The 14710-nt window shown below is 33.3% G+C and overlaps 1 long non-coding RNA gene across 1 annotated transcript; it reads left to right on the top strand.

The window, feature by feature from the left end:
* Positions 1 to 346: 346 nt before the first annotated feature.
* On the top strand, positions 347 to 13062 carry LOC139907363 (uncharacterized). The gene is made up of 3 exons (XR_011783915.1): positions 347 to 871; positions 925 to 1064; positions 12976 to 13062. It is a non-coding gene; the product is annotated as an uncharacterized lncRNA (long non-coding RNA).
* The last annotated feature ends 1648 nt before the right edge of the window (positions 13063 to 14710 follow it).

The following is a 14710-nucleotide window of genomic DNA, read 5'->3' as shown; positions in this document are numbered from 1 at the left end:
TTTGTTTTGTATTGTAAATAATTATTTATGGTTTAATATATCGAAATATGAATTAACTTCAATCACTCAATCTCCAATATTTATTGAATGTATTAGTCTTCAGATTTCGATGGACCACTCGGTGCAATATTCACTCCCCTTCCTTTTTAAAATTAACGCATACGCTCTATTGTATTGTTATTCATAAGGGTGATAATTTTGGTAAGAATAGAAAAGCGTGCGAGGAGAAGAGAAGAAATACTTATGGCATCATTGATTAAATAATATACATCTTCTTCTATCACTCATGAACGGTGTCATTCCCGCCTTTATTATTCAATATTAATATAATAATATTAGATGGGGATAGTCGATAGAGAACGGAATAAAATGCCTAAAATAACGTCGCCTTCTGTCTGGATTTCTGAAAATGGAGGCCTAGGAATTTGGAAAATGCTTACCGGATAAGAAACAGATGGTTTGTCGGATTTGTCGATATAAATGTGCCTTTAGTCCCCTGTCTAGAATTACACGCCACTCATTATCCTCATCTCATATCAAGAACATGGATATTCATCTAAAAAATCAAGTTAATGATGAATACATCAAGTCAGACTTTAACTCTGATCTCACAAAGATGCTTATTGCATGTAATATAACCTTATCCATTGCTAATCATCTACGTTCAAAAAATTTATGGAGAAATACAAGGGTAAACATATCCCTTCCCGAGGAACCATCATTAAATTAATTGAGGACGTTGGTACTGATGTCATATATAGAAATACATATAAAAATGTTTTGAGTCATCCACACCAAATGACGATCAAGTTATCAGTAAAAAGTATTTACGAATATCGAAATGGAACTCTGAATTTTGTACTTTCTCACAGTAAGTATTCAATTTTTTTTTAAATCTAACCATAAAATATGATTCTATTTTAGCTAAACATATCAAGAATTATGATACACAACTCAGTAAAGGGCAAAAACAACTGCTTAAATGGTCACAACAACGGGGGTAGTAGCTTTGGATGGTTTGCAACTAGTTTGTCTGAGACTACTTACTTCGCTTTAAGACTTGGGTATGATAATTAGGTTTTCCAATATTACATAGTCAATAAATATTACTTTTTTATCACTTAAGGCTTAGCTATGGTTGATAGGCTCCAAGAAATGGTGTTCAGAAAACTCATAACAGGTCAAAACAATTGCTTAAATGGTCACAACAACGGGAGTAGTTGCTTTGGGTGTAGCATTATAATTGCACAATTGTATATAGCAACTTCCACATAAGGAAGAGGGGTGATTATCTTTTTGATTAAACTCCACGTCTCGCTTGTGTATTGCAACCTAAAGTTATGACATATTTAACTGAATTCCGAAGTTAGAACAAGAAAAAATTATTTGGATCAATCTATTATTTCAATATTCTGTATTTATAATTTATTATTATTAATAGTTATATGATTTTAATTGTTTAATTTTGTATATTTAACTTAAATGTTTAATGGTTTATTTTTTAGTATGTAGACTATATTTAATTAAAGTCTTTTTTTTTAAACTTTGAGCTTCAAATATTTTTCAAATACTCTACTTTGTCGTTTCATTAGCTATTATTCTGAGAATAAGGTTCATAATGAATTACAATTTCATGGAGTGTGACGTTTTCAAATCTACTGTAACAGATAAAAAACGTCGAAGTCAATTATACGTAGTATATCTTCATTAAACATTTTGCTAATAAATACATTCGTTATACCCTCAAAAATCATAATAAAGCAGGCAGATGATAATCAAATCAGTATTTTAAACAATGATACCTTATGTCTTTTTTTCCCCCTTCTCCTTGCACGCGTTTTTCTCTACAATATTATCAACTATAATTATTCATTAGATCAAGCCTGTAATACTAGTAACCTGTAACAGAAGGCTCAAGCGCACCGGCTAAAAAAGCGGTAGAAATACTGAGAAATGATTACTACAATAAAGAGCTATATTTGAGGAGTTTTTAATGAAAAAAAGAGCACGAGGAGAAGGCGGGAGCAACACTTATGGTACACCTGAATTAAGTCCTTTGTTAACATCAGCTGCCTGTTATATGACTCATTAATAATGGGAAAATATCGTAGTTAAATATAAATTCATATTTATTTATTTTATGAAACAATTTACAACAGATAGGCAATAATGGTTATTTCAAAGGGAGAAGAAAACACCACGATGCCCCATTTAATAATAAACGAAGAAGAAGAAAGAGCACACGCAACAACCGTTTTTCCTTTTCTAATTTTAAAAATAGTTTTGTCATAACAAATAATCAACTCTCTAAAGGGCATTGATCATATTTTAATAGAAAAAAAAGTATTTATTAGATTTAAACATCTTAATAAATACCTAAATAAAAAGATCGGGTTTGTGAAATTCATAAATTATAATCCTTATAAAATTATTTTATTCCAATATCTAGCTTATCACAGTCCTCTTTTTTAGGTATGGGTATACATTCGACTATTTGAATCTAATAAATGGGTACTTTTTTCTACATAAAATATGACAAATGACCGTATGAACTTATGTTAAGACAAATGGCCTTATGAAGTTATGTTATGACAAATGGTCGTATGAACTTATGTTATGGAATTGTAGTAATTTCTTAGTTCTTCCATGCAATTTGTAGCAAGCATACTTGAGCCTTCGCTTACAACTTTATAGTATTATATGAATCAAGTATCTACGACGTCCTGAGAGCCACTTAAAAAGGACTCTACGTCGTTCACACAAACAACTATACAAGCATACATTTTGTTACTCGCTAAATGGCTAGTAAGATGAGTCAATGTTACTTTTTAAAGACTTTTTCACAACAAATAACAAGATTTTTTACGAAAAAAAAACCAAAACTCAAGCCACTCAAATGGTTTCAATTCACTGGATACTCAATTATTATATCATGGTCACACAATGAAATGCCCCAAATTTCCTTAATAGAGCATCCTTTTAGATTGAAAGAAGCAAAAGTTCATATTAATACAAATATGTACACAGGAGTATTCAAGAATACGTCGTTCAAAATAGAACTTTGCTGTAATAAAAGAGATGCAAAGATACAATTTGTATTTCGTACAATGTTCACTGAGTCATATTCAATTCATACATAATATTATCTATTACTACAGCAAATCATATTAACTTTCATAGAGTTCGTTGTTATCCCTTCAGCTAATGTAAACTATCAATAGGGTTGTCCGCTGGGGGTGGGCAGAGGGGCCCTCCCAAAATTAAGGATTTTTCCTTTTATGTGCAATAGTTGAGGTCATTCACAACCTAAGAATTATGTATGGAGAACCATCAGATGAGAAATACTCCAACTATTTTCTATAATCCATATGAGATTAACCTTACCCAAAGGGCACCCGACTGAAATCATTTGTTTAAAAAATTTGGGATGAATCTTTTTCGAAATACTATGCCTTGCATTTAAGGAATTATTGAAATTTATCCTCTTTGATATTTGTTCCACAAAATCACATAGACTCAAAAACGACCAGTTTGCCTTGGATTCAACGGTATGGGATCGATTTATCAAAAATTGCAAATCAGTATACAGGTCAAGTAAAAATATTCAATTTGATGAGTAACAAAAGCTGGGTATCTATTAACTCAATATTTGGCTAATAAGCTCGATAAATTTGGTATTAAAATTTGGTTACCTGTTGCTGCATCATCCATTTGGGCGAGTATTTTAGGAACCATGAATTGTGCTCGTAAAGAAATACCTCCTGAACTAAAAGCTACCAAACAAGCATTAAATATAAGTAAAATTTTGTAAATAGTGGCAAAAAAAAAATTACTTCTTATCAAGCATAAAAGAAGAAAATGTTTAAATTTTGCACTCTCTTCACCAAAGTGTGAAAGTTTTATATGGACAAAAAAGATTACCAATTTAGTATCATTAGGAAACAATTTATGGAGTTGATATTCTAAATCATATTGCAATACTTTATTCCATAAAAATGTCGTCTCGACAAGTTTTTTATAATTTTTGGGATTTTGCTGGCATAAATGCTGTTATCTTGTACAGAGAAGTGACAACTGTAACACATTACTTTCAATTTTATCAATTACTAAAAGTTATAAATATGAAAAAAAAAAATATTATCATATTTGATATCCACTGTCGTTTAAGAAGGGTTTGTTACCCTCTGCTGTTCTAGTGTTAAGTAACACTGAGTGAGAAGAATGTCCATAGCGCCCTCTACGTGAGTAACATCCACTTATGTTTTTTTTATTAAATTATATAGTGATTTAAGGAGCTGTAGTGGTTTACTAAAAGACTGCGGCGCCCTCTGTCACTTTGTTTACAAACTAATATTAGTAAACAACGCCCATACTCCATTCCTCTCAATTTTAAACTATTATTCAATCATTATAGGGAAACATGATGAATAAGAGATAATTTGAATTCAACCAATCAAATTCCAGGACACGATGAAGGGAAAATGAATAGAAAAATCGACAGCTGAGAGTAAAATATACTGAATATATTTGAACTCGATTCTTACGATTTGACTTGATCTAACAATCAAAGACTCGTAACTTGATTCCCAAACTATTTGATGGATAGCTCAAGCAGAAAGAAAGATATTCGACTTGGACTTGCACTGTGATAACTTTTTCTCGTATGTAAAGTAACATTGCTAAAGTTTAGAGATTTGTCTTTTATCCCCTCTTCCGAGCTATAATGTAGTTACTCGTGGTATCGTTTTTCCAGAATTTTCATTTATATGAGTGCGACTTATTGTCCCAACATGTGGAAGAGTAAAATATCAAAAGTTTGATGTTATGTACTGTAGGTATACATTTGTTGAACTTGATTATACAACTTGATTTGTTGTAGAACTTGATTTTTTTATTTTTTTCATCAAAAATGAGGGAGCAATCAGACTTGCTTTTTATACAATTTGATCCTTTCTTAAAATAAGAATAAATAAAAACTCTGTTCATAAACAATAATAACTTTTATATATATACATAATGAAAATGTTTTATAAAACTGATACACGCACATAAAATAGTTATACTCTCTTGATTACTTAATTTCCCAAGTCTTAATCTTCAACTCTTGATAACTTTGAACATATACTCCCTTGATAAAAATCATGGATCTCTAATATAATTATATATTGATTATTGCAATCAAATAAATAATCAATATTATCTTTATTAATATAGTTTATCTGTCTGTTTGTATGTTGGAATGCAAAACAGTCAGTTTTGATTTAAAAAATAACGATTATGCACTTTTGTAGGCGTTCTATATGAAGTATTAATTATGTATAAAGGGCGCACTGTAAATAGTGCTCCCGGATGTATATCATATTTTTAATCCAAGAAATAACAAAGTAGTCATATTAAGGAAATCTCAAAGGCGGTTTGCATGTCGCATCGAGCGAATGTAACTAAGGCTAAGCCAGGTAGCGATCTAGAGGCTAAAGTACTCTCTGACTCATCAGTCATAAGTAGAGTTGAGTAGTTTGTAATGAAAAAACTAACATTAAATATTAGAAAAGGAAAAACGGTAATTGTGTGAGCTGTTTCTTCTTTTTTCTAAATTATTTGGTTGTCTTTATATTGAGTAACTAGTTGAGTATGGTCATGAAAAAAGGTAAGTCACCCTGAGGATCTCTTGGGTAAGTTATCTTTTATATTTTTTTAGGGAACGTTTGTCTGTTGGAAGACGCCTAATAACTCCGGGAAACGCAGGGTACACGAGGTGTGTATGTGTGAAAATATTCCCCACTTTAAATTTTTTTACATTTTAATATTGTTGCTCTTTTGAGCTAAAATAGACATCTAGCAATTTTCGCACATCTTTGTACGAAGGGAAGTAATGCTGAACATCGATGCTAAAATGTATTAATTGGATGAAGCCAAATCTAGTGAAAGTATTTCCAAACCAAACATCTCAATCGTTTCCTTGACCAGTTTTACTCCGTGTGTAGTTGCATTATCATGCAACCAAATCAATTTACGTTACCTTTTTTTATATTTCTGTCGTTTTTCACAAAAAAAAAAAAAAAAAAAAAAACTCTATTCAAATGGATCATTTTTTGACGGTAGTGTTCATTGTTAAAGGTATTGGCAGGTTTTATCACCTCTTAGCAGACTTCAAACTTTTGCTGTGGGTTTCCTAGTTCTTTGCTAATCACGTCAATCATTTTACAACTGTACTGATGTATGAAACTTGTATTGTGGAGAATATTAAAACTTTTTTGTGACAGAAATAAGAACAAAGGAAATGGTGCAATGGCGGGAATTACATTAAGAAAAATACTGAAAATTTCCAAAAATATAATGTGTTCCTCTTTTTATTACATCAATACTTCTTGTAATGAAATGACCGTCTGTAGTTTTGACTGTTCTTTTGAGTATTTATACTAGAAATTTGACTAATCGTTTCTCGAATGTTTCGAATTTTGATAATTATCGGAGTTCAAGTAAATTCAAATTTTTGTAATAATAATTTTGGCAAGTTCAAATCACTTGCAGAAAATTTTGTACTCATGTAACACATCGGTCAATATAATCTCCTTTCAGAACGATAGAATCATTCCATCGTTTTTCTAGCTTTTTGATACCACGGGTGTAGAACGATTTATCGAGACCTTCAAAATATGCTTCAGTTTCGACATTCACTTCCTCATCTAAGTCCAATCTCGTTCAACAGAGCATCTTTTTGTGTTCTGTGAAGAGTCAGTAATCGCTGGGGACCAGATCTGGAGAATACAGTGGATGCGGTAGCAATTCCAAACACAATTCGACCAATTTTGCAGCTGTTTTTATTGACTTGCATTGTCTTCAGAGTGTTAGCTATCTATTGCAACTTCACTTTACGATTGCTAATGATGATTTTCAGGATTTTTGCAAATTTTTTTCCAGAATAACCGCCTCATTTGGCCGACCAGGGCGTTCAGCATCATCAGTGTCCGTACGACCACGTTTGAAATCGGCAAACCATCGTTTGATTGTTGTTTTGGATAGGGCAGAGTATTGATAACATTTTTCAAGCCAAACTTGGGTTTGAACAGTATTTTTTCCCATAAAAAAAATGATAAATAAAAACATGAAATTACTTTGAATCCATCGTTTTTAAGAATCCCAAAATTAGCGTCACTTAAACCACTGTAACTCGATAAATAATAAAACAGACGTCATGAAATTTTGAAAGTAACCTTTTGAATGTTTGTACTTGTGAAAAATATTTTGTTATTTTGTAAGTGGTTCCATCTAGTAGATAGGCCCGGAACTAACTGACTGATGTAATAAAGTCGAGTTTTTGTTTCAAGTTCGAGTAATAATTTAATCCAGTACCATCATGTATTGTATAATATAGGGTGCGTGGACAAAGTCTGCCGCTTCAAAAAAACAGCAACTACAAGCTTATTTTATAATATTTATTGACAAAATAAAAAGAATATCTTTATTAGAATATAGAGCAGCTATTTATTCAATATAGGCGCCGTCTGCGCCCAACCCCCGCTCAATGCAGCTACGAACCCGAGAACAGGCATTTTGCGCTACTTCTATCTCACTGAATTTCTCCTTGATGCAGGTGATGAGAGACTGCTTGGTGTTATGGGAGGAGCAGTTGATCATGTTCTCCACGTAGGATCAGACAAAGTAGTCCAACGGGTTCCAATCCCATGATGAGGGAGGCCAAGAGGAGAAACGCAAAAGAAGAAAAAAATCAGAGAAGATCCAGAGCATGTTTGGCGACTTTGGGTTCTTCAAGATGTTCAGCAGCCTAAAGCTTTTGAGCAGCCGCAACCCTTGAGTCTTTTCAGTTAGAAGTTGGGCTGTCTGACGCCTTTAGGACTTGCACCTTAAGTCCTCCTTCACACAAGCCCTCAAGGTCCACTTGGCCACGCCCAGGTCCCTCGCCATGGCTCTCATGGAACGCTTGGGGTCCACGTCGATGATGTCCCTGACCTTGTTGATGAAGGTGGTGTTCCGGACAATCCTAGTGCTCTTATCCTCCTTCTTCCTCCTGTCAACAACGTCCATCAGGTCCGATGACTCCTCCAGCTGCTTCCTGAGACTTCTGACCGTACTAACTGGCATTGGAAGAAGGCCATAGATGTCAGTATTGCTTAATTTCATGTGATCACTAAGCATAATCTGAAAAGCAGCGCACCTACAATCTCTCTCATTGAACATAATGACTTTTCTTGGGCACATAAAATGATGCTATCGCTCCAAGTGGTGAACAATAACTGAATCCTATGATCCAGGAAAAATTTTAACACCAAAAACAGACGGATCAAGCATCAGCTGATGGGGTAATGTCGTCTTTAAAATGCGGCAGATTTTGTCCACGCACACTGTATTTAGTGATGCCACGGGTCTTACTCGCTGAGAGATCTTGTCTCATTTTTCCAGATGATAAATTGTCTGTCAAACGAAGAAGTATAACTCAAGGACCAATAAAGGATTGGTAAAAAGTCGTTATAACTTCGATAGGTCCATGAAGGCCAAGTACCCACAGCATGTTATGGTTCTTTGCATTGTTAGCAGCGAAGGTGACAGATCTGCTGCATCATGAAACACAGACCTGGGATCTGGCAGTAAAACTGAGCACACTGTCACACCACCAAAATAACATTTTATTTTCTTGATTTTGATAATGTGATGTACATCCGGCCAAGTTCTTGGTCTCCTAACTGTTCGGAATTGAATCCTTTAGATTTTTTGTATGGGCAATGCCAAACAGATTACTAGCGAATTCCCCCACATCACCCTAAAATCACTGACAGCTGGGATAAGGAGGGTATTCCGAACTTTCCGCAGTGGGACGGTCAAGAAGGTAGTGGACGTTGTGAACGTCTTGTCCAACCTAACAGTGATTTTATTGATTATGTCAAATTTATGTTTTAATATTGTTTTTGTTAAAATTTTAAAAGAATCGGTTAGAATTACAGTCACTGCAATGTTTGTTTCTCTCTCTCTCACTATCGGCTTTCAAACGTTTAGATGAAACACCTATTCAACCAAAGTCGTTAAGATGCAATGTAAATACTCTTATTGAATTAAGTGTCTTTTAGAGAGAAAATTAGATATGTGGTACCTTGAAATCAATCTTGAACAAAAATCAAGACAAGGAGGAAATCCCAATTTATTTTTTTACTTTATACATCCTCATATTTCATATTTGAGTCAATTATAGGCTTTGTATTCAAATTTATGGGGGCAGTTAAGATTTGCCCCCCTTTCAAATCAAATCAATCAATTTCTAATATTTTTTTAACTGTGGAGATCAATTTTGGCTACTTTAATTGCAATTTGCGGTGCCTCCAAAGGAATAATAATAATAATTTGTTGTTAGAAATTGATTATAATTTTTCGACCTAATTAGTCAATATAATTTTTTTACTAATACAACCTTATAAATCTCATACGTATTATATAAAAAAATAACTTCGAATTATGATGTTAAAAAAAACCTGAATAAATAAACATTAAAAAAAATCAACAAATCCCTCCCACAGCATTAACTTTGCATAAAAAGGAATTAAAAGGTCCGGCTGTATTAGTTTTAATTTAAAATTGTCGAAAGCCCTCTCCACTATTCTTGGTGAAGGGCAGACACCTCTTTAACACGCTGCTGAGATAAGAGTCTGGAGCATGCATATCACCTTTGACGCCAAACATAGTCTCTCGTTGGTCCCTTTGAAACCGTACAAAAGCTCGTCTGGATCAGGGTTTCTTCCTATTTTCTCACTTCACCCTTTCCATCCTTCTCTATGATGCCCCGCTGAGTCCCATAGTCCTGAAATATGTGAGAGATTGTCTTCACTTGATTGCACTCCGTACAGTGCGCCGAGCGTCATTAAAATATCTCCCAGTAAAAAAGACCCCCAACGATATCCGATATTTCAACAACATTTCCGTTGGATTGAGGATTGGATCCAAAATTGTCATGGGATATTGATCTACTTTTTTCCTCTTGACTGTTGCCCTAACAAACCTATTTCTGAAATCACCCTGTTCCAAGTTGCTCCTCATCTTTTTATTTGGGATATTTTATGGACTCTCTTGCCTCGTAATTGGGTTGAGTGTCTATTCTCCAAATTGACTTTAGACCGTAATTATTAAAAGGTGAATAGCCTGAGTTTTTAAAACATCGTTTACTGTTATCAATCTAAAAGATGTACTAAAATTTGCAGGTATTTTTATAAGAAGAAGATCACTTTCATGGAGCAAGGCCATCCTTCTTACCTCCATTCAATACATCTTCCTCGCAATTCTATCTTCTTTAGTGTTGGCGGACTATATAGACTAAAATTTAGAGTGGAAATTGTCAAACATTTTAAAATAAAAAAAAGAGGAAATTAGAGGAGTAAAGAATCAATTAACAAGCTCAATTCATTTTTGAAGTTAGTATACACGTGACACGTATATAAAGATAATATACATATAAATGTATCTATGTCAGAGGATCGTGAAATGAATATAGAGTTAGTGAATAAATTTCTTTTTACTCCCAATTCCCTTTCCAATTTAGAGGTAGATTTTGAAGTAATGCGTAATAAATTCAAGAAAAGAGGTGGTCATGACTTTTCACAACAGCGATATTCCATCTATGATAAATATACATAGAAAGATACACCTTTTTGTTTGTCAGCTGTTGATATGTGTACTCTTACCCCTTATTACTTACTAAGGGTAGTAACAGGCATTGTTCCAAGTTATTAGGTCTCGACAGACAAGCAAATTTTGCTTTATTAATATAAAAGATAACACCCCAAAAAATCATCTTTGTTCATGAGATTTTTTCTTCACAAAAAAAAGCTGTTTCTTGAAAACCAATTTCGTAGTCCAAGTGAAGGAAACTATATAGAGGATGGAGTTTTACTTCAGGGCGCTGTTATCCCATTATCTATATAAATAAAATAAAGTATGTCTGTCTCTCTGTATATACAGGCGTGTGCGTCTAAAACTGAACACTCCTTTAAATTTTACGCCATGCACATATTCGTGGTTTTATTGAGTTGAAACCGATTTATACTTTGAGGCAAGGGGTTTGACTAGTTATAAACAAAACTCCAGCAAAATCTAAATAACAACAGTCGATAATATGGAGAGACGTCGAGTCGCAATTTTGGAACTTTCCCAGCGGTGAAAAACTCCCACTGAAACTGCCAAGGTTCTGAACTGCAGCCGCACCACCGTTTACAGCGTGGTAGCCAAAGGGATTCCTGAGGTGACCACAAGATCTAAGTCAAGGCCTCGAAGGTCGGACGACATGGTTGCTGCCATGGAAAAGTCTGTCGAGGACAAGAGAGGCAAGGTCACCGTCAGTGGCCTCTCCAGGGAGTTCAACATCAGCAGAAGGCCCATGGCCCTGCTAGTTAAAAAATATATTGGCCTTAAGGTCTACAAGAGAGCCCCTGATCAAGCCCTCATGCTTGTAGACAAGGAAAAACGCCTCGCAAGATCAAAGATTCTTCTCAACATGCTTAAGAAAAAGGTCTCACTCGCCTGATTGTTTGCCGCTTCAGTTCGCAGTGTTTGGAAGGGGGCGCTGTTGAGAGTCCAATACAAGTCCCAGAACCAGCTGAAGTCTGCTCTTAAGAATGCCTGAGCCATCCTCGACCAGAGCTTCATCACCAAGTCATGCAGCAAGTTCCGGTCCAGTCTGGAGTTGGTAGTGGAGAACATGGGCGCCCATATTGAATAGACATGTATCTAAGACTCTCATCTTTCATGTTCAATAAATTCATTCGTGGACCACTTTAAAAGTTACAGAACTATTTAACTTTTTTTTTTTTAATTTCAGAGTGTTCAGGTTTAGACGCGCACACATGTATGAAAACAAGTAACCGTTTGCAGTATAAATAGGGATCCCTAAAGTTGATAATAATATTGTAGAGAAAAACGCGTTGATTAATATAATAAACATCTTCCTCTATCAAGAACATTATCAATTCCCTCCTTTATTATTCAATATTAATATAATGTTAGGTACTGATAGTCGATAGAGAACTGAATAAAATGCCTAAAATAACGTCGCCTTCTGACTGGATTCCTGGAAATGGAGGCGTAGGAATTTGGAAATACTTACAGTATTATAAACTGATGGCTTATCGGATTTGTCGATATAAATATGCATTTAGTCCCCCGTCTAGAATAAAACGCCACTCATTTTCCTCATGAGTATCAAGTGAATGAATATTCATCAAAAAAATCAAGTTAATGATGAATACATCAAGTCAGACTTTAACTCTGAGGTCACAAAGATACTTATTGCATGTAATATACCCTTATCCATTGCTAATCATCCTACGTTCAAAAAATTGATGGAGAAATACACGGGCATACCCGTCCCTTCGCGAGGAAGCATCATTATATTAATGGAGGATGTTTCACAGCTTTAGAATGAAAATTACCCTTACTTGTCAGCATTACTATTGTTGAACTGGTACGAAATTATACTAAGCTAGAGCCATTCTGAGCTAAATTGACACATTTACTATCATAAAATCCAGCTTACAACGAATTGCAAGACCTGGCATGTGTTGAAGATTCAATTTATAGAAATACTCCCATTGTAAATTGTGAAGTTGAGAGAATTTTCAGCATGTTTAGAGTCATCCGCACCAAATTAGTATCAAAGTTATCAGTAAAAAGTATAAAATATTTACTAATTTCGAAATGGAACTCTGAATTTTGTACTATCTAACTGTAAGTATTCATTTTTTTTTAAATCTAACCATAAAATATGAATCTATTGTAGCTAAAAATATCAAGAATTATGATACAAAGCTCATTAAATGGCAAAAACAACTGCTTAAATGGGCACAACAACGGGAGTAATAGATTTGGAAGATTCGCAACTAATTTGTCAGACACTAGTTTCTTCACTTAAAGACTTGGGTATGATCATTAGATTTTCAATGTTACAGAGTCAATCAATATTACTTTTTTTCACTTAAGGATTAGCTATGGTTCATAAGCTCCAAGAAATGGTGTTCAGAAAACTCATAAAAAGGCAAAAACAACGGCTTAAATGGTCACAACAACAGGGATAGTTGCATTAGATGTAGCATTATAATTAGTAATTGTGTGTATTCTTCATGATAACAGTATGTTGTTATACAAGCATAAATAACCGGGGGAAATCTTTTTTTGATGCTCTTAATAAGGAGTAATATCGCCGGACATTACTACATAACTAGCTTTTGCTCTAAATCTTTACAATGTAATGTTAGAAAACTACATTAAGTCAAGAACAGTTGCCTGAATTGTCTTATCAGTTATAAAGGAGTCTCATTTTTATATCTAAGATAAGTAATTAAGGTTTAAAATTTCGACTGCATGGATTAACTTTTTTTTTTTTATAGATAAACATGAAATAAACGAATGTAGGATTCTAAAAGCTCTTCGTACTAAAATTGGAAGAAGAGATGGATTCAATTCTAACATTTTTTTTTATTAGTATATTTATTGTCTAATTGTATGATTTTGACATTTTCTTTATTTTTAATAATTATTTAGATCTCATCGGTAGAGATATATCTATCCGGTGCACAATTGTATATAGCAACTTCCACATGAGGAAAAGTTTTTGTGTTTTGAGACCTAAAGTTATGCCATATTAAACTAGATTCTGATGTCAGAACAAGAAAATATTATTTGGATCAATCTATTATTTCAATATTCTGAATAAATAATTTAATAATTCAAATATATTTCGAAGTACTCTACTTTGTCGTTTAGTTAGTTATTATTCTGAGAATACAATTTCATGGAGTGTGACGTTTTTAAATCTTCTGTAACGGATAAAAAACGTCTAAGTCAATTATACGTAGTATATCTTCATTAAACATTTTGAAAATAAATACTTACGTTATACCCAAAAATCATAATAAAGCAGGCAGCTGATAATCACACCAGTATTTTAAACAATGATACCATAAGTCTGTCTTATAAAATATTAAAAAGTACATAATGATAACTAATATAAAAGAGGATTGACAAGACACATAAAAATACTATATAATTATGAAAACTAAATAAAGGCAACAACAGGGGTATTAGGTTTGGATAGTTTGCAAATAGTGTGTACAACACTAAATTATCCAAGTAAAGAGTTGTGTGTGCGCATGAGGTTTTGTAACTTTCCATACTTAATCAATAGTACTTGTGCAATACTTTTGAATTAGCAATAGCTCATAAGCTCCAAAAAATGTTGTTATAAAAACTAACTAAAAAACAAGAACAACTGCCTATAAGGTCTCAACAACAGTGGTATTAGCTTTAAGCGCAGCTGTATAATTAGCCAATGCTTTCCATATAAGAATATCATGTTACAAACCTAAACAAAGGCTAAAACAGCTATCTTAATGTTTTTAATAAGGAATATATTCTTTGGACATAACTATAAAATTACATATTGATCTAAACCTCCATGAAGTTAAGTCAAGAATAGCTGCCTAAATTGTCACACCAAAGAGTCTTAGTTTCTCATGTAAGATTATTTATTAAGAATTAAAATTTAAATACAACTTTTCTATTTATTTTTTTAGATGAACATACGCCTTGTAAGAAATAAAATTAGGATTATACAAGCTGTTTCAATGAAGATTATTAGAAGAGATGGATTTAATTCTAATTTTATTTTTCAACAATAATATTTATTGTTCCATTCCGTAAATTTATTAATTCTTAA

The sequence above is a fragment of the Lepeophtheirus salmonis genome, chromosome Z (genome assembly GCF_016086655.4).
Source record: "Lepeophtheirus salmonis chromosome Z, UVic_Lsal_1.4, whole genome shotgun sequence".
Taxonomy (NCBI): Eukaryota; Metazoa; Arthropoda; class Copepoda; order Siphonostomatoida; family Caligidae; genus Lepeophtheirus; species Lepeophtheirus salmonis.
This window is presented reverse-complemented; position numbering and strand designations above follow the sequence as displayed.